This window comes from Sylvia atricapilla, chromosome 8, assembly GCF_009819655.1.
Source record: "Sylvia atricapilla isolate bSylAtr1 chromosome 8, bSylAtr1.pri, whole genome shotgun sequence".
NCBI lineage: Eukaryota > Metazoa > Chordata > Aves > Passeriformes > Sylviidae > Sylvia > Sylvia atricapilla.
Genome location: NC_089147.1, coordinates 32,197,523 through 32,222,437, shown reverse-complemented (window position 1 = coordinate 32,222,437; position 24,915 = coordinate 32,197,523). Strand labels below are relative to the sequence as shown.

General features: G+C 47.2%; 1 protein-coding gene across 1 annotated transcript in view; it reads left to right on the top strand.

The window, feature by feature from the left end:
- Positions 1–19,429: 19,429 nt before the first annotated feature.
- The window catches only part of A1CF (APOBEC1 complementation factor), a 503,111-nt gene continuing 497,625 nt past the window's right edge, over positions 19,430–24,915 (top strand). The window contains exon 1 of the mRNA XM_066324331.1: positions 19,430–19,444. The gene's annotated coding sequence lies outside the window, so the exon portion shown is untranslated. The remainder of the gene's footprint in view (positions 19,445–24,915) is intronic.

The window sequence follows — 24,915 nt, the reverse complement described above, 5'->3', positions numbered from 1 at the left end:
CGTGGAAGAGCTTCTCCAGGAGCTCTTTCAGGAGTTCTTTCAGGAGCTGTTTCAGGAACTCTTTCAGGAGTTCTTCCAGAAGCTCTTCCAGGAGCTCTTTCAGGAACTCTTCCAGGAGCTCTTTCCGGAGTCCTTTCCGGAGTTCTTCCAGGAGCTCTTTCAGGGGTTCTTTCAGGAATTCTATCAGGAGCTCTTCCAAGGTTTTATTCCTAATTTCTATTTTTACCTCCCCATGCCTTCCCAGGCCACGTGAGAGGGGCTCTGAGCAAGAGCTCGATGCCCACATCCCACCTGCTTTGATCCAAGAGTCTCCATCCTCACCTGGATGCTCCTGAAAAGCTATTCAGGCCACAGCTCGGGAGAGTTGTCTTAGATGTCCCTATATTTAGTGGGTGGGGTTTTTGTTTGGGTTTTTTTCTTTTTGTAAATATTTGCATTATGGAATAGATATTTATCATTTTTATTGCTCCAAGGTGAAAATACATAGATAGAACATCACTGGGTTTTGTTTTTTTAAAAAAAAAACCCAAAACAATCCCAAACCAGGCTTTATTTGGGGATACAGCCAATTCAGGTTGGGAAGTCGAAACAGCCTTTGGAGAAAGCATCAAGGATCAAGGTGTAGGGAATTGGGAAGCTGAGGAGTGACTCAGCCCCCTCACCCTCCTTTCCCATCACGGTGTGCCAAATAAAACCAAGAAAACCAGACAGTTCTTGGGAGCAGGGCAGGAATTGGCTGGGCCAGGCATGGGAAGCCCTGAGGAGAATAATCCTGGTGGGAAAAGCAAAGAGTGGGATTTTATTGGAAGTCTCTTAAATGACCCGGACCGGGAGTTTCTGGGCTGTCCCTCCCCAGTGTCACCGGGAGGGGTTTCTGCAGTCTGAGCAAGACCAGCAGATGTCAGAACAGGACAGGGAAAAAAGCAGCAAAGAGCCTCAAATCCTCTTCAACATCTCTGCAATAACCGCCCCAGGCAATCCTGAGGGATTTGTGCTTAGAAAACTGCTGCTTTATTTATTTCTTTAATAATTAAAGGAACATAAACGTGCTTGTGGTAAGGAAAAAAAAAAAAAAAAAAAAAGCCCAAAATGTGGTCGGAGTTGCAAATTTCTTTTTTTTTTTTTTTTTTTTTTTTTTTTCATAGGAGAACGGTTTTGGTAAAGCTGTGCAATCTGCCACAGATATTTATAATTGACTTGCAAGGGGAAAGCGAAACCTATTTTTGAACAGTCCCAAAAGCAGCCATGGGAAAAACCTTGGATTTCTCCATAAAAGGAATGGTCAGACGGTCAAATGAGTGGGCTCATTAAAAACAAGCAGCGTCCTGCTCTGCTTTTTTTGCCTTTCCTGCTCCTTCCATTTCCTCTGAAGCACCAAAACTTTAGGGAGTTTCTTTTTTTTTTTTTTTTTTTTTTTTACCACAAAGCTTAAAAAGGTCATATTTTTTTTTTTTACAACTCAGCAATGATGAACAAATAAACAAAGTGACTTTTTCCTTTGCAATGTCAGAAGGAAAATGCTGCGAGTGAGTGTATCCATGGTGTGTCAGAGGAATCCACTCGGGAATAACAGTGGCATCCACAGAAGCTTTATGGGATCTGCAGCTGGATGTTCCAAAGTGTTTCAGCTGCTCTTCCTTAACTCCTCAGCCTCCAGTTTCCGTCTCTCCACAGGGCTTTTCTACTCCACAGGGAATATAAGAGACTGCAGAGAGAAAAGGAAGAGAAAATATAAAAGAGAGCAACTCTGCCCTCTTTTCCCTGTAGAAAAATCCCAGTGTCCGCAGTATTTCCCGAGGAATTCTAGCTCTTATTTGACAGGAACGGGATGGTTTGGGCTGGTCCTAAATACTTCAAACTATTTCATTTTTAAAGTTCATTTGAAATTAGAAATATTGCTCTTTTTTTAGAAGAAAAGGGTCGCAAGGAAAAAAAGTGAGAAGACTCTGTCCCTAAATCTTGCTGTTTTATCAAAGCCTTGACAGTGTTTGAATGTTTATTCCATGGAAGTTTTGCTCCTGACTTTAAGGAATTACAGCCCAGCCCCAAATCTTCCCATCTTGGCTCTGCTGCCACTGTATCCTGTAGTATTTTTTTTTTTACTTATGGGGCATTTCTTACGCTTAATGTGGGGATTGAGGGTTATATATAGAGCTGGGAGCTATAAAAACAGAATTATATTTATAATAATGTAAATTCTTACCACTGACCTATTATTGCCCCTTGGCTCTGCTTTAGCTGGGTATTTTTAGTTTTCCCTGTTTTCAGAGCATCTTCATACACCTTAAACTTACCCAATCCCCTTTTTAGAGGAATTATTTTATCAATAAATAGATTTTTGGCAGGACAGTTTATGCATTATTTAGAGAAAATACTGTAAAGGAGCGACAGGTTTAGGCTGTATCCCCTTGGGTTGTACAATTAAAGGAAAATTAAATCACAGAAACATTAAGGTTGGGAAAAATCTCCAAGATCAGGCAGCACTGTCAGGGCCACCACTAAACCATGTCCCCTAGAGCCACATCTGCACATCCTCAAAAATCTCCAGGGATGGGGACTCCAATTCCTTTAGCAGCCTTTTTCCAGGGCTTGCCAGCCCTTCCAGTGAAGAGCTTTTCCTTCATATTCCCCTGGCACAACTCACTGAGAGTGATTCCTGTTAAATTTTACCCCACTGAGGCAGTTCTGGAGGAATAAATGAAAATTATTGTTTAAAAGGCTGAACAGGCCACTCTGGGCTGGAGATTGGAAGGATCTGGGCAGATGCAATCAGTGAGAACCTGAAGACAACCTAATTAACACCAATCAAAGGCATCTTGTGAGAAAAAAAAAAAAATTCCTGCAAAGCAAACATCAAATTTGTCCTGGCACTGTCAGGAATTTAATCAAGACAATCAGCTTTTAGGAGCTGGGCTGCGAAATCATTCACTGCACCTAATCAAAGGCAGGGGAAAGGGCATTTCAGGGGGTACTAAATGCAGAGTAGAGCACTCAGGGGAACAAAAAGGAAAAAAAGAGTTCAAAAAAAAGAGTTCAAAGAGGAGGCAGCTTGATTTGGGTGGTGAAGATGCCCACACTGGGCTCTGCCCTTCAGCTCTCAGACAGGAGCTGGGGTGAGTTTACCCAAACTCCTCAGGGCAGCAATGGGGACACAGATAAATCAAAGCACTGCCCACCCCGGTGAAGGTGGCCCATGAAACCAGAGAATCCCGGAACAGCTTGGATTGGAAGGGACCTTAAAGATCATCCCATTCCAGCCCCTGCCATGGGCAGGATGCACCCACCTGATCACAGCCAGGCGGGGATGGTGGCAGGGAAAGCCAGGAATGTTCAGCCTGGAGAAGAGAAGGTTGTGTGGAGATGTGTGCAGACAACTCACAGCTCCTTCCAGGTCCTGCAGGGACACAGGGAAGCTGGAGAGACCCTGTATCAGAACTGGAGTGACAGGACACGGGGAATGGGTTCAGATTGACAAAAAGGAAATTTAGGTGGGATATTGGGCAGGAATTGTTCCCTGGCAGGGTGGGCAGGCCCTGGCACAGGGTGCCCAGAGCAGCTGTGGCTGCCCCTGGATCCCTGGCAGTGCCCAAGGCCAGGCTGGACTTTGGGGCTTGGAGCAACCTGGGACAGTGGGAGGTGTCCCTGCCCATGGCAGAGGGTGGATTGAAATCATCTTAAAGGCTCCTTCCAACCCAAACCATCCTGGAATTCTGTGATTTGTACCTCAGTGCACGCATTAACCAGCACAATTGCACTGCACTGCACTGGGATTACACTGATGAATGTGCATATATTGGTATAAAGGTGTGCTTTGGTAAAAAAGCACACAGAAAATCTGCATTATAAAGACACCTGGATTGGTTGGTGCTATTTTCACGGCAGCATCTGGGTGGAAAATCCAGGACTGGAGAGCAAGCAGGGGATCATAACTAGGTGACGTGCAAAGGGGAGAATCTCTCCTCTTGTAGCTTCACTGCGGGGGAGAAGGGGAGAAGGAGCCCTCCAGGAGCTCAGGAACCTCAGGGCAGGTAAGGAGATGCTTTTTTGGAGTCACCCTGTCCCACAGGACAGATTTCCCTGGGAACAAACAGCAGGATGTGGCAGGGTTTGCTCAGAGGGTCAGACACGGCCAGGCTGTGATGGTGTAAAAGGTCCAGCCTCCACCTGTGTGGTGCTGCTGGATGTTCTCCTGCCACAACATCCACTGGTTTTCCTGGGCTTGGAACCTCTTTCCTAACCAGTTTTTAGGCTAATTCTCCCTGGATTTCATCACTTGGATGGGGCTTGGAGCAACCTGGGATAGTGGAAAGTGTCTTCAGTGGAATGACATCAGCTTTAAGGTCCCTCCCAACCCAAACACCCAGCACCTCTGCGGTGCTGCTGCACCTTCTCCTGCCACAACATCCCCTGTTTTTCCTGCTGGGAAAACCGTGTGGGGCTGAGTCCTGTGCCTCATTTTCACAGCTCCTCCATGAAAGAGAGGACCTCCCTTGATCTCAGGGAAAAGGTGGCAACTGTTCCCTGATAAGGGCAGCTCCTTATCAGGGATGTGAGTGTGATGAGCCCTTGATCAGTGGCATGGCTGAAGCCTCTGGAGGGTGGTTCCACCTTCCCAGAGAGGCACTTTCCCGTTCCTGCACAGGGAATTACATCCTCAGTTTAACGACCCAGCGGTTATTTAACCCGGGGTTCCTGCCTTTTCCCCTGGCAATTACACACCCTTGATCACAAAGGCGTGGGCCCAGGTCGTTTAAAAAGTCATTTAGAAGAGTTGATTCCGCAAGGCACTCCAAGAAAGTGGTGGAACACTTTGGAAAACACTCCAGATCTTCGGGATAAGGGAGAAGATAAAGGTGCTCTCCCTTTCTCTTGTGGCATTGAACCAGGGGATTAGCTTCATTCATCCTGTTCTCCCATATCGGCTGCAAAATGGGCTTGGAACCTCTTTCCTAACCGGTTTTAAGGCTAATTCTCCCTGGATTTCATCACTTGGATGGGGCTTGGAGCAACCTGGGATAGTGGAAAGTGTCTTCAGTGGAATGACATCAGCTTTAAGGGCCCTTCCAACCCAAACAAATCTGGGATTCTGTCACCCTGCTGGCAACACCTTTGTCAGGAATGGATGTGGCAGAATTCCCTATATTCATCTGATTGGGAATCATCCCAGATACTCCATGTCCTAACTGTATTTCACAGTTATTTTCTTCTGGCTCTGCTCAGGTTTGCTGCTAAAATTTATAATGAATTATTTGTTCTTTTGGAATCATCCCGAAATAAATTGACAGATTTTGATAACTTTTGCACAATTTTAAAAAATGGAACAACAGGTATGAAAGACACAAAAGAGGCAGTAAATTAGAATTGAAAATACATTTGGAAGGAACTAACACAATCAAGGCAGAATTGCTTTTTCTTCCCAAAAGGGAATCATTCCATCAGTTCCTCTCTGAAATTATTAGAGTAAGAATCAAGGTAAATTTTCCTCCTCTCAGATGGAATTGATCATTTACAAAGTCCAGAGATTGCAGGGACAGGAGACGAAAGGATTTAGCAAGAGCTAAATAGATTGAGGAATGCTATGGAATAAATTTAGCCTAGTCAAAAAGGGTATTTTGTGCCAGTGAAACCAGAACTAACTAAGATTGTGCAGGATAGCCTGGAACTGAGTGCCCCAAACGCTGGAGTGAGGGATAATTTGCTTCCCTGTCCTGTGTCAGGGAACTGGAATAAATGCACGACACAGGCAGAGTGAAATGAGGGAAAAGTGGAGCAGTTCTGTCACTTGAAACAAAAACCAGGGAGGAACAACTTGCACCGGATAAAACCGGACCAGTGGGAATGGGGGTGGTAGGAAAATGTCTGGAAAAACCACCAGTGGCTTCTGTGCAGGGATTTAGAGAGTCTGGGATGGGATGGGATCCATGGGATGGGGTGGGATGGGATGGGGTGGGGTGGACCTGAAAGATCCCCTCCCCAGACTGCACCTAAACAACTTTTACCTGCTCTGGCACCTCGGATGAACCAAATCAGCTCCAGGCCAGGTTGGACTTTGGGGCTTGGAGCACCCTGGGATAGTGGAAGGTGTCCCTGCCCATTGGATGGGCTTTGAGGTCCTTCCAACCCAAGGCATTCCCTGATATTGGAGCACTGCAGTTCCTGTGGCCTCCTCTGGCGACATCAGATGCTCCCTGTGAGCTCTGGGATTTCTTTCTTGCACCCCAGACCTTTGAGGGGGGGGTCAAGCCCTCTGCTTTTGGGGCCAGGATTCCAGCCCAGCAGCCCTGAAATGCCCCAGCTGATCCCAAGGATTTCAGCTGGAGTTGGGAAGGTCAGAAAAGATTGTGGTCCCAGAGAATGTTCCTCAGAAAAGTCACTTAATCCCTAACATCCCAAAGATCATAGAAGGCAGATCATGCTGCAACCCAGAGAAAATGCCCGCTGGAATTTGGGAATTTCAGAGGGTTTTCCAGTCAGATCTGGCTACCAGGATAACCCAGGCACTATTGGAGCTTTTAAAAAGAATTAAATTTGGCAACCCCGTGGGACTGATGGAGACCTGAACCCAAGAGTTCATTCCCTCACTGTGGAGTTGGGAATATCCTGGGCAGGCTCCTGGCCTCAGGTGTCACCTCTCCAAAACGCACTTGGGAATATTTTAATGCGAGGAATGATGCTTTCCTAGACATTTGGTGGTTTCTCCTGGTGGAAATATTATCCCAGGAGAATCTTTATTGTCCTGTGCATTATTTACAGTGTGAGAAATCTGGTCATCTGAGGAAAACTGAGGTCAGTGGATCTAAAGCCAATTAAAAACCTGGTAAGAATAAATAAATAAATAACAAGTAAGCTTAATATTTAGAATAAAATTCTCCAAATTAGAGTGTTATTAACTCTGATTTTGTTGGGTGGTTTTTTTGTTTGTTTGTTTGGGTGGGGTTTTTTGGGGGGTTTTTTTGGTGGGTTTTTTTTGGTTTTTGTTTTTTTTTTTTTTTTTTTGTTTTGTTTTTTTGTTTTTTTTTTTGTTGTGGGGGGGTTATATCCAAATTCATCTGTGTTGAGATTATTTCTGGAGTCTGAAAACAAAGATATTGTATTTATGAAAGCTCCTGGGTCAAGTTTTGGGTCCTGAGGAAATCCAGAGCAGGAAATTCCACATTGATTCTCCTGCTCAGAACAAGGTCCTCCTTTCCCCCAGGAAAAGCAGCTGGAAGGCTACACGTGAAATCAGGGCAGGGGAAGTGTGTCACTGAGTTATGTAACCCCACAAGGTGACTGCCAAGGCCAAGGAAAAAGGTCTTCAAAGGAAAAAGGAATAGAAATTCACATGTGGGAAACTCGGGATGAGCTGCTCTTAACTGGGAGGAACGAACTTTCCACTTCGAGAATCCTTCTCCGCACAAAAGAATTTTCCTTTCCTTTGAAAAAACACCCTTGGGTTTTGCACAGCCCGGTCCTTTAAAAGAGGAGTGAATTCTAAGGTCTGGTCGTGTGTCCTCGGATTTATCCGTGGTGGCATTCCCAAAAAACGTCACTAGAGGGGGATCATGAAATGCTCAAAGTTTGCATTAAAATGCTGGATTTCTTCAGGGGAAGGAGGACGGTGCTGGAATTCTTTTTCCACCGCTGTAGGCTGGAAGCTGAGGATGGCTTTGAGATGATGTCAAGTGAGATCCACTCTGGGAAAAAGCCTCAGGGGGAGTGAACTTTGGGTTTTGTGTAGGTTTGGGGTTTAATGTTCGGATATCTGGAGCATGGAGCGACCTCAGTTCCTTCACTGGGGACCGAGATTCACCAGAAGGAGCTTTTCCCAAGTTCTCTGGAGCGACTTTTCCTGGTTTATCCATGGCAAAAAATATCATTCCCCTTTCAAATAATCCCAGATTGTGTCGGAGACGGGATCAATATCGTGTTTCTCAAGATAATGACCCGTCCTTAAACGTGACAGGAATTTAGAAGGAGTGGGAAAGGAGAACTAACAATGAACAAGAGGCAGATGGGCAAAATAACCCAAGTAAAAAAAAAAAAAAAAAAAAAAAAAAAAAAAAAAAAGGGGGGGGGGGACGGTTTTAGGCTACAAAAAGAGATTTAGATGGGATACTGGGCAGGAATTGTTCCCTGGCAGGGTGGGCAGGCCCTGGCACAGGGTGCCCAGAGCAGCTGTGGCTGCCCCTGGATCCCTGGCAGTGCCCAAGGCCAGGCTGGACTTTGGGGCTTGGAGCAGCCTGGGACAGTGGGAGGTGTCCCTGCCATGGCAGGGGGTGGCACTGGGTGGGCTTTATATCCCTTCCCACCCAAACCATTCCATGACTCTGCAGTTCTGTGACCGTGATGCACCATAAACCACCCACACAGGCAATATTTCTTTGACTGAGAATTTGTTTTGTTTTTTTTTTTTTTTTTTAGTGATTAATATTTGCTCTTGGTAAGAAAAGTTACGCTGAATAACAGGACCAGGAAGAAAACCCCTGCAGTTCTAAAGGTTACAGCTTCTGGCAGCATTTTGTTCTTTCCCCCATGTGTTTTAAGGCCTTAAAAGAGATGCTCCAAAACCCCACCAGTGCCTGGTGTGCCAGCCAGGTCAGGACACTAAAATATCCCAGGATTGGAAGTTGCAGGAATATCCTATTAATTCCAACAGTATTGAAACATAACACAACAGGGATTAAATATGTGTTTAGCTGCTCCCTCAGTGTTTGCTGGGCTCTAAGCAAAGCTGAGCAGGGCTCTTTGTAAGGCTTTTCTCTCTGGATTTGACTTCCCTGTGGATGGGAATGACCTTGGATTTGCTGTCAGGGCCATCCTATTGAGCCGAGGTCGATATTCCAGGCCTGGCAGTGGTGTGGGTTGTGTTCATTCCACATTTCCCTGCCATAAAGCAACGGCACAGCAACCAGAGGAATCGGAGTGTATCGAGCTTGTTTCCAGGTAATTGAATCCATCTGGATTTTGGCCTCGTGTCCTGTAGGAAACCACAAGTACAAGGTGCTGAAAAATCCCCTGTGAAGCCAGGGAAGGACAGTGGACCTTTCCAGAGCTGGAATGTTGTGTCCTGGGAAGTTTGTTTGTAACTGTTCGTTATCAGGGGTGTTTGGGTAATACCTGCAAACAAAGCCCTCCCAGGAAATGGCCAAACGGGGATTTTTATTTTTTTTTTTTTCATGCAAAAGCCAGCACGTTCCATCCTGTTGTGTATAAACATGTCTAGTGCAGAGAAATAATTCCTGGGGACCATGGAAATGCATCAAACCCCATAAGAAGGCTGATAATCCAAGTTCCTCATCCTGAACACGGATTTGGTCCAAAATCCTGCGTTGATAACGTGTTCAATATAAAGATCCTCCCTTTAAATTCTTTGCCACCCAAAGAAAAAGAAATAAAAATTTTGCTGTAAAATAACTGTAAAAATTTTGCTGTAAAATTTATGCTGTAAAATAGAAATGTTATTCCCAAGTCCTTGACCAGCAAGTTTGGGCTGGAATAAGAGGACTTTTTTTTTTTATTATTGCAGAATAAATGGGAAGGGCTTAATCATGACCAAAAACTGCACTGTATCAGGCAGTCCTTGTAGGAACCTGAGCAATATCAGGGATTGTCTGCTTTCGGATTTATTGATAGATGATCCCTTTTTCTTTAATGTCCTGGGAATATTGGCTGGGACTGGGACTGATCTGGGCTTTGTGTGCTCCTGGCAGAAGGATGCAGCCAGAGCAGCTGAGGTGAGGCAGGAGCAGAAAGCAACTTCCAGCACCTGTCCTGCTCCCTGCCTCCCACAGTTCATGCTTTTTATCAATTCATGGGGGGTTTTCCCAATTCCTTTCCATTTAATCCATTTTTTTTTCTAGCCACAGCCACACCTGTAATTGTTTTCCTTCTGGGACAGCACATCCCAAAGATGTGGCTCGTCTCCTCCCACCTTTCCTTAACCTGCCAGTGCAGGAATTGACCTCAGGAATTGTTTTCTCCAGGCTGACTTCAGTCCTGTCTGCTCCCCAGGGCTGACCCTGAGCCAAAAACTGGGATTAGGGACCTTTTGATCTTCATTGCATCCTGGCTGGAGATGAGAAATCCCAAAGGGCAAACGCCCACAATTCCAAGTTTACTTTATTCCCTGAAATCCGACCCCAATTTTGCCACCTCGCAGCTCCTGCTGCCCTGTGTGGATGCACTTCCTTCATCCCTCCAGCTCCTGCTGCAGAAACCAAGGGAAGAGCAGCTCCTCACTGCTTTTTGCGGCTTTACAGCAAATTAGGCTTACCTTGAAGTTGTAAAGAAATCGTTCCATTTGTTCCTCATACTTTGATCTTGTGGGGCTGGAGAGGGAGGTGGAGGAGAGGAGGAGGTGTTTTACAGGCAGCAAAAATCCTCCGGGAGCTGCCTCAGCAGATTCAGCTGCGCCAAATCTGATATGGGAGCCTAAACTGTAGCAAATTTCAAGGCCTTCAAGGTCTGAATTATCAGTCAGGGTAGAATAGAACCCATCAAAATCTTCCCCTTCTCTCTTTTTTTATTCATTTCTTTTTTTAATAAAGTGGAGTTATTCAGTCACTTCCTGTTGGAAAAAAAAGAATTCAACCCAAACTCTATTGCTTTTATCAGTTTTGTCTTCTGGGCCAAGCACGGGGAGTTACAAAACCTCTTAGTTTGGGGGAACAGGGAGGCAAGAAATAAAGCAAAAAAAAAAAATTGGTGCTATTTTTGAATATGAAAGGCAAAAGTGTAGCGGTGACAGGATGAGGGGAAATGGGTTAAAACCAGAGGAGAGAAGGATTAGATGGGATATTGGGCAGGAATTGTTGGACTGTGGGGCTTGGAGCAGCCCGGGACAGTGGAAGGTGTCCCATGGAAAGGGGTGACACCAGATGCTCCCTTTTTTCTCATTTTCCCCCTGGTAAATAGAGGACTCTGCTCTGCGTGCATCCACCACATCACCTCTGAAAGAAATCCAACTGGCGAGCCCAGATTCTTATAACCACAGCAAAATTAAGCTTTTAGGGTGCACTGTTTTAGGTTTTGGCAGCAACAGCAGGTGATACAGAAAATGCCTGTCCTACACTAAGTGGATTAAGTGGAATAAACAACTCCAGTTTAGTCGAGCAATAAATATCACCAATTTAGGCATGTCCCCTAAATAAAAGCCTCAATCCCTGAATGGAAAGTCTTTCCTACCCCAAATCACTCTGATTTATGGGCAAAGAGAAATAAAAAGAGTTGAACTGCATAATTATAGTGAGAAACAAACAAAAAACCAACAATCTCTCCCTTCTTGCAAGAAAAATGAGGAAGCCCAAAGCACCAGCCCAAGTCTTGCCAAACTCCCAGTTCCTGGAAGCTGCTGGGTGCTTGGACAAGCTGGAGCTGGATTAATGAGCAGGGTGCAGGAGGATTTCTGGGTGCAGAGGTCCAGATCCGGATGAATCAGCTGGAAAAGCTTCCTGCAATCCTTGACATCAGCTTTTCATGTCGAGCTGCTTCCAGCTAAGTGCTCATTAATGGTGCATCTCTTGCATCATCAGTTTCCCTCAGGAGCTATCTCAAATTCCCCTCATTCTCGTTGGCTGATGTATTCTTAAATCCTCGGCATGTGCCCCTGGGTGCAAGGGGTGGGAATGAATCTCTGTGTGTCTGGACAGCTCCTTTTCCAAGAGGGTTTCCAAGGGGTGCTTGTGTTTTTGTTAATAAAGAACCGCTGACTATCCAACAGCTCTGCAAGGATCAGGCACGGAGACTTGAACGTGTCAAAACCCCAGTAAAATTCCAGCTGCCTGCTCCAAAATCAGGTGGAGGAATGCAAAATTTTCTTTTTTTTTTTTTTTTTTTTTTTTTTTTTTTTTTTTTAATAACGTGAAGACAGCAAATGTTACAGGTCCTCCGCAGTGTAAATGCCTTTAGTTGACATGAATCAAAATTAATCAAAATTCCTTATCAGCTGCAAGCTGCACTTCAGGATGTGCTTCTCCAGGGCAGCCCAGAGCCAAACAGGAGTCAGGCTTCTCAGGGACACGTCGTGGAATTCTGTTCCACCAGCACCGGTGTGGGGCCAGGCTGTACCTGGGATCTCACCCTGGGACACAGACTGGGAGAGGATTGTGCCTGAAGGAACCCACAGAGAACATGGAGAGGGACTATTTCCAATGGCCTGGAGTGCCAGGACACAGGGAATGGCTTCCCAGTGCCAGAGGGCAGGGCTGGATGGGATACTGGGCAGGAATTGTTCCCTGGCAGGGTGGGCAGGCCCTGGCACAGGGTGCCCAGAGCAGCTGTGGCTGCCCCTGGATCCCTGGCAGTGCCCAAGGCCAGGCTGGACTTTGGGGCTTGGAGCAGCCCGGGACAGTGGGAGGTGTCCCTGCCATGGCAGGGGTGGAATAAGATGGGCTTTAAGGTCACTTCCCAAACCATTTTGGGATCCTTTCCACAGATCCCTGAACTTCGAAGGTTTCTTACAAGACTGTGAAAACACAGTCACAAACTGTTTTCCATGTTCTTTGGGAATACCTTCCCACACACCCCACAGCGGGACTGCTGATTGCCACCAAGCAGGCAAAGGCAGGGTTGTTTTAAGGTGGAAAAGCTGGGATTGCTGCAGAATGCTTCTGATTTAACCTCAGGACTGTTACAGGGGTGTTTGTGAGTTCACTGCTGTTGATTTTAGACCTTGCACTCATTACCTCAGGTCCACAACCCCTGGGAGACTGGGGCTGCTGCTGCTGGATCCCCTTGGATAATCCACAGTTTGTCTCCATGCTCACAAATTCCAGTGCTTCCTTTCCAGGCAGTGCACACACAGGGAGCCTGTCTGTGTTCCTTGGCAGGGAGCTGCTGACTGCTGCCTTCTGCTTTCTTTGGGTATTACTGATTCACTTCCTTCACTCTCTGAGGATTTTAACCCATCCCAAATAAATTCCTGCTTGGATGAGATCCTTCTAAGTGTTTGGCCTGTCTCTGCCCAGCCAGCCCAGGGCTGGTTTGCTTTTATCCCTTCAGGCTTACGTATGATTAAGCAAAATGTCCTTGAATTTACTGCAGAATTGTGCTTAGAAACAGTTTTCTGTTGATATTTGCTATGTGAAACCCACAGAGAGCCCTTAGAGAAACCCAGACCTGTTTGTGAAAGGAATAGGCTGCAGGTTCATGCACCTAATGCCAGGTTTTTGCTCTGTGCTCACCAGATTAAACCTGATGTAAGTTCATTTAAAAGCCTCATCCGATTCCTCTTGTTTAATTTGGGATCAGTCATTAATAAAAGCACAAGACAGGCAGAAGTTTGGTCCTGCATTGGTGCTTGCAGTGCTCCAGGCCAGCTTGGACAGGGCTTGGAGCAGCCTGGGTTAGTGGAAGGTGTCCCCACCCATGGCAGGGAATGAGATGAGCCTTAAGGTGCCTCCCAACCCAAACCATTCTATGATTCTTTCCATGATTCTCTGCTCTTCCTGCTCTTTTATGTTCTCAAACACAGAGTTTGGCAATGGCTGTCCATATTCCTGGGCAGAAACTCTGTGTGGAGCAGGTGAGGATCAGGGCTGGCTCCAGGCTGCTTCGGGATGAGCTGCTGCCCCTCTGGGCATTCCAGAGCTGCCATCCCGAGCTGCTGCATCCCGAGGGGCCTGGGCTTGCGGTTCCTGCAGCACCTGGGCAGCAGATGTGGAACAGCTGGGCAGAGGGACAGGTGACCCTCTTGGTCCTCCACATGTCACAGGAATGTCCCGTGGGACCCTGGTATGGACACAGCATCCTGTGGAAAAGCTGATGCATGCTGGTGAACCTGGATGATGATGATGATGATGATGATGATGATGATGCTCAGCAATGAAGGGGTTTTAAACTGTGGCTGCATCTCCGGGGCATCTCAAAGGTTGGGGCTGATCTATCTCTGCTTCAAGCTATTGCCAAAAATCCTGCTTTTTTCCTACCTTTGGGATAGGTTTCTGCTTTCTCCAAAAAGCCCAGTGCCAGGGAGAGGAACTGGAGAACAGGCACGGGTGAAAGGCAGTGAGCTCAGCACCCAAACCACGGCAGTTGTGTCACCAACCTGTGCGCAGCCAAGGCTTGGCCTGTGGGTGTCAGTTTTTCCCGGGATGAGTTCCCATTATTGTGCTGAAAGTGAAGAGGAACAACCCAAATCCTGGAATTCCCAGGCAGTAGGTTCAGCTCCCTCCTTTGCTGCAGAATCCTCCTTTGCCTTGGCTAGTTCCCTTATTTTTAAAAACCACCTCTTCACTCCCCAGGCTTGGGAACATCTCCGAGGTGCTCCCAGCTGCTGGAACGTTTTTGACTGACAGCACCACTTCCATGGAACTCCTCTGGGTTTCCTTTTGAATTGTTTCCAATTACAGCAGCTTCCACAGGCAGGGAGGATGGAAATTGGATGCAGAAAGATGCAATGATTCAAGGAAGGGAAGGGTAAGTACAGCAGTATCATTTTTTTTTTTCTGGGGGAATAAAGATTTCTCCAGACCAGCTCTGCATCCTGAGTTGAAGTGGCAGACAGGAAATGTTGGTTGTTTTTTTTCTTTCTTTCTTTCTTTCTTTAGGTCCCAAAGGATGTTCCTTTGTTAGAAAGCCAAACCTCCATTTCCTCTGTTCCTTGTAGCAAACCTGGTGAACACAGAGTTGACTTGGCACCGGCTGCCTGAACTTGTAGCCTATTCCTTTTACAAACCCATTTGCTCTGAGTGCTGGAAGTCTGCCTTTTCTTGCTGCTGCATAACTTGGTAGGCAACTAATTGATGTTCTTGTGGCCAGATGCTGCAGCCTGTCCTGATGTTAATGAGCCTCCACTTCCCAAAAAAGTCCCACTGAGGAAAACAGCAGCCCATGTGTGCCTGCAAGTCCCCAAAACAGCTGTTGGATGCTGAGGAGTGGCCTGGTCTCAATCCCTGCTCTGACCTGTGGCAAATTCCCCCTTTCTGACCTCAAATCCTGTGTCTTGAATATGGCTGGGCTCAGAATACAGATATCCAAGCTGGATTTGAGAACAGAAGCAACAGCTGTGGACAGCCACAAACCTGCTTTTGGGAGGGCTGGTCACAGTTTGGGGGTGCAGCCAATGTGTGGAATGGCAGGACGGAAAATCCAGGAACATTTCGAAACAAATCAGTCTTGGAGTGATCCCAGTGCTGTGGGCACAGCCTGGGGGTTGGGAAAGCTGGGGATGTGGGATGCTGCAGAAGTGTGGAGTGAGGCTTTGGGGCAGGTACTGCACAGCTGGGAGGGTTGAAAAAGGACTGCAAGGGTTTGGGGAAGCAGCAGCTTAAACAGCCCAAAAGTTTGGGGTGGTCCTGTGCAGGAGCAGGAGCTGGAATTCTTGGGGGTCCTTTCCAAGGCACGGAATTTTGTGATTCTGTGAAAACTGACGTGACAGAAATAGCTCTGGAGTCACAGAATTATTGAATGGTTTGGGTTGGAAGGAACCTCAAAGCCCATCCAGTGCCACCCCTGCCATGGCAGGGACACCTCCCACTGTCCCAGGCTGCTCCAAGCCCCAAAGTCCAGCCTGGCCTTGGGCACTGCCAGGGATCCAGGGGCAGCCACAGCTGCTCTGGGCACCCTGTGCCAGGACCTGCCCACCCTGCCAGGGAACAATTCCTGCCCAATATCCCATCCAGCCCTGCCCTCTGGCGCTGGGAAGCCATTCCCTGTGTCCTGTCCCTCCAGCCCTTGTCCAAAATCTCTCTCCATGTTTCCTGTCAGCCCCTCCAGGCACCAGAAAGCACAATTGGGTCACCCCAGAGTTTCCTTCTCCAGGCTGGATAATCCCAGCTCTCCCAGCCTTTCCTTAGCATCTCCAGGGCCTTCTCTGGACTCATTCCAACAGCTCCATGTCCTTCCTGTGCTGGGCTCTCCAGTTCATTCCTGTCCCATTTGTGGGCCATCATTCCCAGCTGGAAGGCTGCAGGATGATCACGTGGCTCAAAGTGCCCTCACCTCCATGGACGCAGGACCCTAAAAGCACCAACTGTGCTTTCCCCACGTGCAGGTGATTGTGCCTTAGGGGTGAATTAGCCACACATTCCTTGCTTAAAGATTCCAGAATATGAATATGATTCTTTATAATCTTTAAGAATACGGTTATATAAGATTATATAAGATTCCTATAAAATGTTTGTCTTTGATACATGAATCACAGGTAGAATGGCAAATTTAGGAAGCCCCTGACAACTAGTCTACAAAAAAAAAAATTAAGAACATATAAAGGGCTTAATTATAGGCTGGAATTGTAATAGTTGGATATATTAATTTGAAAAAAAAATGTAATTTTGTGCCTGCAAACCAACTGCAGAAACCTTTTACAAGATTATCAGTGAAGACAATATTTTCAGAGATTAATTCCTGTCCTTAGAGGAAACTGAAGGAGCACAGGGAAAAAAAAAGGAAAACATGGAAGAAGAGGTGTGTTTTGTTGCCTGGCCTGAGTTGTGCCCTTTACTTCTCCTGAGATTAAATTTGATCTTGACAGTCAGGTCTGGGGTGAAGGCGTTTGCTGCTCTGCCGTGCAAAGGAAGCAGTGAGGAGTTCTGCCTGCTGCAGTCCAGTTTTTATAAAATTATACATTTAATATAATTTAAGCTGAGACTGCAGCTTGATCCAAGCCAGCAGTAAATTTCAACCGCTTTAGCTGGCAAGAAAACAAATATCCATTTGAATAAAAGCAATAAAAATCATTTTAAGGCAGAAGATGAGTGGTCAGCCTCAAAACAGACACATAGGTGACTACAGGTCTGGGAAGTTATTATGAAAAAAGGTGCTGTTAATAATTTCATTATCAGTCTAACTTTGATAAAATACAGCCATAAGCACCTCTCTATTTTGCCTAAGGTTTGTTTAGGTCCTCTTCCCAACAAGAGTTTACTTTGTCTCCAACTTTTACTTTTTCTTCGTAAAATCTCAGTATCAGGATGCGTTGAGATCATCAAAGTTCTCCTAGTGACAAGGCTTTTTCAGGGAGGGATCATGGAATCACAAAACTGCTTAGGCTGGAAAAGGCCTTAAGACAATCAAGTCTGACCATTAATTACAGTCACCTATTTGCAAAATCATTCTTCCTACACAGCTGCATTTGCCACTGGATTTCCTCTAAATGGGATCTGTTTTAAATGAAATCTTCTTTCTTAATTTCCTCCTAATTCTATAGGCATTAGAGAGAGAGAGAGAGAGAGAGAGAGAGAGAGAGAGAGACAGAGAGATGCCCTGTGTGAGGAGGATAAATAGGAATCAAGGTTTGTCCACAGGTCTCAAAAATCCCCCCGGCTCTCCAGAGGGTTGGCTTTGTCTCTCTCCAGTTCCTTTGAAAAAATAATAAAAAAAAAAAAAAATAAAAAGCCCAACAAACTTTGTTTCAAATAGAATGCAATCAGTTCAGATAGGTGAGTCTTTGAGGATGAAACCAGGACTCAGGAATTAGCTGGGATTCATATGCCAGTTCTGTGAAAATCTAAAATCTTCTCGATGAAGAAACTTTGCAAACTTCAAAAGGACATGGAGCTGTGCCAGGAGAGGTTTAGGGTGGAGATCAGGGAAAGGTTCTTCCCCCAGAGGGTTCAGGCACTGCCCAGGCTCCCCAGGGAATGGGCACAGCCCCGAGGCTGCCAGAGCTCCAGGAGGGTTTGGACAGCACTGCCAGGGGTGCCCAGGGTGGGATTGTTGGGGGGTCTGGGCAGGAGCAGGGGCTGCTGATCCTTTTGGATCCCTCCCAGCTCGGGATATTCCATGATTCTCTGATGTACCTGTGGTTGGAGCTCTGAGCTGGCTGCTGCCAGGGCAGGCTGAGCTGTTCATCCTCCCAGTGAATGTGTTGGGACTTCGGGAGGACATTTAAGGAACTGAGGAGAAAAATAGAGAAGAACTTTTTACTAGAGATGGAGGGACAGGACACAGGGAATGGCTTCCCAGTGCCAGAGGGCAGGGCTGGATGGGATACTGGGCAGGAATTGTTCCCTGGCAGGGTGGGCAGGCCCTGGCACAGGGTGCCAGAGCAGCTGTGGCTGCCCCTGGATCCCTGGCAGTGCCCAAGGCCAGGCTGGACTTTGGGGCTTGGAGCAGCCCGGGACAGTGGGAGGTGTCCCTGCCTGTGCCAGGGGTGGCACAAGCAGCAGTCCCTGAAGGCTGCAGGTCTATTCCTGAGAAGGAAACTCTTTATTCTGATGTGTTTATGACCCTCTGGAATACATAAATCCTCAATGTGGTATTTCTCCCTTCCCTGTAGATTCCAACAGCAACTGCAGAGTTTGTGGTTACAACAGGATTCGGAGGTGTGTGTTCACTTTTCCAGCTGCCGGGACAAAATCTCCATGATTTCTCGATCGTTCCAAATCCAGATTTGGAACAAATCACCATTTTAAGGCTCAGTAATGTGTCATGGTGAGAAATCAGCCTCTGCAAAGGGCTTTTGAGGCAAAAAAAGCCTTGTTGCTGTGAACGGGGGTCATTAGGAAGGTGGGCTGACCTTCTGGAGCATCCTGTCAACCCCTGCAGCCAGACACATCCCCTCACCACCCCTCACCTAAACTCAAGCTGCACAAACCTAGCACAAACTCCCTCTGCTGCCTCCTCAGAGCTGTTAATCAGTGCCATGCCTTGCTCCTTTGCTTTTCTCCAACACAATCTTGGTGCATCCTGTGTTTACTTGATCCACTCGGGGACCGGGGTGGTGCTGAAACCCTCAGTAGCTCCTTTTGAAGTCGATTTTTATCCTTTCTGCCCCATGTGTGGTTTTTCCTGTGCTGTAAGGGCTGGATTTCCAAACAGACACTGCGGAGCCTGCCTTGTCCAACAACATTTTTAACGAGGGTTTCCAAATGTTTCAGGCAGGAAGACTTAAATATTAATGCTCCTAGGAAAACAAGGAACTTGAACCACTGCTGCTGATCAGCTCATGATTTCCAGAGGTGCTGCAGCTCCTCAGATAAGGCCTGTGTGTGTGCTTTTTGTCCAGCAGTAATTCAAGTTTATCTGCGTGCACGACTAAGACTGTGAGAAAGTGTCTTTGTTGCTGTCATGTCTAAAGATGGCCGTGAAGATCCCATGGAGTAATTTATTCCTGTTGTTTGGGCAAAGTGTGTGAGACAAGGAAAAGAGATGAAGTCCAGGAAGAGAAAATTGGGTGGGTTTTTTTTTGTGAAAAGGCTGGCAGAGGTGACTGAGCTGATGGTGTAAAATGGGAATAACAAAACAAGTGGGTTGGCAGCTGCCAAAACCAATTTACCTTGCTGACCAATATCCCCGTGGCTGCATTTCCAGGCTCATTCAACAGCCTCCACACTCTTGATCTTCCCAGTCTCCAGCTCTGCCCCTGATTTGTTTCTGTTAGTGCCTAAAATCTGGCTTTGCACAACCACTTGTGACTAAAGGCGATGGCAGCTCCATCCTGCCTCCCAGATCTGTGGGAATGCACAACCTCTCACCTATGGGATGTCTCTGAGATCTCCTGGGATTTTCCCAAACTGCTCTGGTTGGGATGGACATCAGATAAATATCAAACCTTGAGAGGACACTGTAAGCCTGGAGATCAGGACACACAACAGGTGAGAGCCCTCAGTCTGATCCAGAGGTCACAGATGAAGCCCAGATGTGGCCACATCTGCCAGGCAGGGGGCCACCTCTGCACTCTCTCTTTTGGGAGCCCCACCAGAAGGATCCTGAGGGGCTGGAGCGTGTCCAGGGCAGGGCAGGAGCTGGGGAAGGGGCTGGAGCCCCAGCAGAGGCTGAGGGAGCTGGGAAAGGGGCTCAGCCTGGAGCAAAGGAGGCTCAGGGGGGACCTTGTGGCTCTGCACAAGTCCCTGCCAGGAGGGGACAGCCAGGGGGGGGTCGGGCTCTGCTGCCAGGGAACAGGGACAGGACAAGGGCAAAGGGCCTCAGGCTGGGCCAGGGGAGGCTCAGCTTGGCCAGCAGCAGGAATTTCTCCATGGAAAGGGTGCTGAGGCCTTGGCAGGGGCTGCCCAGGGAGCTTTGGAGTGCCCATGGCTGGAGGTGTCCAAGGCAGGGCTGGAGGTGGCACTCAGTGCTCCGGGCTGGGGACAAGGTGGCCATGGGGCACAGCTGGGACTCTGTGGGCTGGGAGGGGTTTTCCAGCCTCAGAGATCCTGGGATTCAGTGGAAAACCAGACAGCACAGTCCATGAGGTAGAAGGAGCTCCTGGAGGAAATAAAACAAAACAAACGGGAAAAAAAAAAAAAAAAGAAAAAAAAAGGAAAGGAAAGGAAAGGAAAGGAAAGGAAAGGAAAGGAAAGGAAAGGAAAGGAAGGAAAGGAAAGGAAAGGAAAGGAAAGGAAAGGAAAGGAAAGGAAAGGAAAGGAAAGGAAAGGAAAGGAAAGGAAAGGAAAGGAAAGGAAAGGAAAGGAAAGGAAAGGAAAGGAAAGGAAAGGAAAGGAAAGGAAAGGAAAGGAAAGGAAAGGAAAGGAAAGGAAAGGAAAGGAAAGGAAAGGAAAGGAAAGGAAAGGAAAGGAAAGGAAAGGAAAGGAAAGGAAAGGAAAGGAAAGGAAAGGAAAGGAAAGGAAAGGAAAGGAAAGGAAAGGGCAAAAAAAGAGAAAAGAAAAGAAAGGAGAAAAGAAAGGAGAAAGAAAGGAGAAAAGAAAAGAAAAGGGAAAAAAAAAAAAAAAAAAAAAAGAGGAGGCTGCTTCAAGCTACAAAATCCAGCTCCTGCTCTGCACTGGAAAATTATGGAAGGCTTTGTAGGTTTAAGGCAATGAGCTCCTTGCTGCCATTCAGGAAGCGGCTTTTTAAATTCCATTTAATACCAGAATCCATTGATTGTTTCCTATCAAGCATTTCTGTGGATGACACGGTTTTTACGCTGAAAAGATCAGGTGTCCTAATCTCTGAGTGTTGCAGAGCTGCACAGCTGCTCTCCAGCTGTGGGCAGGTGTATTCTGAGGTCACCAGTCTGCAGCCCACCTGGGACCTGCCAGATGAAATGCAAAAGGGCTGCTAGCACTGCCAAAGATTGAGCTGCACTTCCCCACTCTTTGAAAAGGGCACAGTTTGGGCTATCTCCCCTTGCAAATGCTCAAAATTAATTGTCTTACATACGTTTATGTTTCCTGAGGCCTGATTTCTTCCCCTGGCTTTTTCCTGGCTGAGGGAGCGTTTTTAAACCCACCGCTTTGAACTCTGGCTTTCCGTATTAAAGTGGCAAAAGAGAGATCCTACCCCAGTGCCACGAAGCATCCCTGGGGGAATTGTCAGCGCCTCGATGCTGGTATCATCCTGTAAATCCCAGCAGAATTCCAGCAGGATTCCTTCCCACAATCGGGAGGTGGTAAGACACTAAATCTTTCGGGTGATTCAGAACGAGCCCTTCGCTGGAGCTGTGTGATTGGAAGGGTGTGTGTGGTGTAAGCGGCTTGGGAAAACGCCTTTGGAATCGTCCCTCCCAGGCACCTTGCTGCCTGTTCTCTGCAGCCTGCTGGGGAAGGAGGAAGTAGTGGTTAATCCCATGGGAAGGTCACCTCCCCGCTCCTCTTTACACCTGTGCTTCTCCTCTTCCCAGCACACAGAGACAACCTTTGGAGTTCTCTGCCAAAGGAACTCATCCTTAGGGATGGTGGCTTTAGCAAGGCAGGGTGGGGAGGAGAGCAGAGGGCTATAAAAGGATCCAAATCCACTGGAGAGGGTCTAAAAGGGGATGGAGAAGGGTCTGGAAGGGCCATACAAGGGGTGGCTGAGGGCACTGGGTTCAACAGAGGGGATGGAGGGCAGACCTCATCAAGGGCTGCAGCTCCAAACTCTGCTCCCTGTGACCAGGGACAGCACCCAGGGAACGGCTGGAGCTGTGCCAGGAGAGGTTTAGGGTGGAGATCAGGGAAAGGTTCTTCCCCCAGAGGGTTCAGGCACTGCCCAGGCTCCCCAGGGAATGGGCACAGCCCCGAGGCTGCCAGAGCTCCAGGAGGGTTTGGGCAGCACTGCCAGGGGTGCCCAGGGTGGGACTGTTGGGGGGTCTGGGCAGGAGCAGGGGCTGCTGATCCTTTTGGATCCCTCCCAGCTCGGGATATTCCATGATTCTCTGATGTGCCTGTGGTTGGAGCTCTGAGCTGGCTGCTGCCAGGGCAGGCTGAGCTGTTCATGCTTCCCTCTCGTTTTACAGGCCTGTGCTTGAAGGAGAACTGATTCACCAGAAACATCTGCTCCCATGGCCCTGCTTTCCAAGCAGCTGTGCCTCGTGGGGTGTCCCACATTCAGGAATTCAGATTAGGAAGAGGTAAAGGAAGGTTTAACAGGTGAGTCATGGTGGGTTGGAGAATCAAAGAATAATCTTTTCCCAGTTGTAGGTGGGTGAAAATCTTGCAACATCTGAGTCGCAGAGGGCTGGAGACTTTCCTGGACCTCTCCCAGCATTCACCTCTTTGTTAAAAATTCCCTGTTACTCCTCATCCTGCTCCTGCAGAATGACAGATCTGGTTCCTGGTGGTGTTTATGACTTTGAGGGTGGTTATCATGTCTGCTCTCTGTCCAGCCCTTCTCCAAGTAACCTGGAAGGGATAAATCAAGTTATTGCAGGTGGAGCAGCTCTTTGGACCTCCAGGAAATGTGTTGTGCAATACAGGATCCTGCAGCCTGGATGAGACCTCCTGGATACAAAACACAAACACCTGGTAGAGCACCACCTTTTCCAGCTGGAAGTCGAGCTGTTCTGCTCAGAAAGAATAGAAAAAAAGGGCTGCTTTTAATCACGTCTTTTAAAAATCAATTAGACAAAAAGCATTTGGGGGGGGGGGGAGACAGGTGATTATAATTTTTATCTCCAACAGCTTCACATAAAATCTCTTGTTCTTTTCTGAGGTTTTATATGGTGCCAATTCTGATGGTAGCTGAGCAATTCCCTGGGTGTAGAATCACGGGCTAGAGAATGGTTTGGGTTGGAAAGGAACCTCAAGCTCCTTCAGTTCCCACCCCCTGCCACTTTCCACTATCCCAGGGTGTCCTGGTGTCCCTGCCCATGGCAGGGGTGGAACAGGATGAGCTTTAAGGTCTTTTCCAAGCCAAACCATGTTGGCATTCCATGATCTTCCAGTGCATTTATAAATCTCCAGGAACAAACCTGCTGTCACATTTCTTTCCAATAACCAAACATCATTAATCTATTAATGTTGTTCGATGAAAAAAATAAAGCAATGCAGAAGATTTTATTAAAGTATCTTTCAGCAACACAGTGGAAACTCTTCTTGCCTGGCCCTGGATGTGTGCATGGGTGCAGATGATTCAGCTGAAGGCTTATAAAAATGGGCAAATAATTGCACAGCTTACTTAATATTGAGATTTATGGGACAGTGAATGAATCTCTTGGGAGGAAAAAAGCCCAAGCTGTGGTTTTGATGGCCCTCAGGCTGTCATTTCTCAACTGGAAAATTGAGGCACATGCCAGAAACTCTTGGGATGAGAAACAAGGAGCAGCCTGAGCAAGGTTAGGAAAGGGAAACTGAGCTGTGGAATTGCTGTGGTTGGGAAAATGAGCCATGAGCTCCATGGAAAAGGCTGGACTGCTCCCGGGATGAGGATCTGAGCCCCAGAAATGCCCTGGGGAGAGGAGGAAGATGAAACCGGGAAGTGGGAACAAGGGGCTTGTTGTGTCATGTTTTGGGATTAGTGGGTTACTCAGGCAGGAGCAGTCCCAGCCCCGCTGCCTTTCATCCAACAGCTGAGCAGGTGAGATGTCCCAGGCTGCAGGGAATGACTGAGGGAGGAGGAAGTTTGTGAGTAGGAAAGGAATGTCTTGGCTCTTTCACCAGAGCTGTGGAAGCCCTTGAGAGGATGGAGTCTGTCTCCTTAATCCTCTCCTGAATTCCTACCCCACTGCTGCCCTTCCCAAGGCAGGGAGGATATTCCTGAGCCCTCCTCCCCAGAGCAGCAAAAATCAGCTCTTATGAAAGCTCAGGACTGGCTCTGCTGAAAGAACCTCACATTTATCTGTCACTGATCGGCTGGGAAGATATTGTGGCAGATTCTGCATCGCTTAAAAAAAAAAAAAAAAAAAAAAAAAAAAAAAAAAAACAAGAAGTAGTAGAAAGAGAGCAGATTTCGATGGGATATTGGGACAGAATTTTTCCATGGGAGGGTGAGAAGAGGCTGGAATGGAATTCCCAGAGCAGCTGTGGCTGCCCCTGGATCCCTGGCAGTGCCCAAGGCCAGGCTGGACTTTGGGGCTTGGAGCAGCCTGGGACAGTGGAAGGTGTCCCTGCCCATGGCAGGGGTAGAATTTTGGAGCTTTAAGGTCCCTTCCAACCCAAACCATTCCATGATTCTGAGGGATACGATGGGAATTCTTCACTGTAACAACAGCCTGAAGACAGAAAACACACAAAACCTTCCTGTAATTTTACACATGGATTTCAGAGAGGATTGCTAAGGGCTTTGACAGAGATTTTCTGATTTTTGCAGGATTTCTTTCACTCCAAATAGGCTACAGCCAGAATTTCAGTCTGGTTTTAGACAGACCCAGGGTTTCGTGAGGCAGCTGCTCTGTAACTGTTTGTAAATGTGGCAGTAAATGAAGGCAGTCAACAGCCAATCCATGGCTCCATGCCATTGGAAAAAGAGTGACTTGGTGATGTAGCAATTGCTTCAATATCCAGGTTTTGCCACCAGGCAGTTCCCAAAATGCTTGAGTCATCAAAAATGTTCTTTGTTGACTAACAGATCATTTGCAACCTCTGGATTTTTCCTCCTCTCCAACATGTTGTAACTGTGCATTAATCTGCAAGTAGGTGTATTCCTACTCCTGTCCCAGTGACTCCAGGGAAAACGGGATGGAGCTCTCCAACCCCTTACCTTTTTTTCCAAGCCAACTGCTCCTCAGTGAGCACATTTATAGCAAGGGAAATGTGAGAGCTGTCCCCGCATTTGAATTTGAATTGTATCAGGAGCCCAAAATTTCCCAGTGGCATTTCATCTGAAATAATTGAAAAAATCATTTCTATGTCTGGTTGA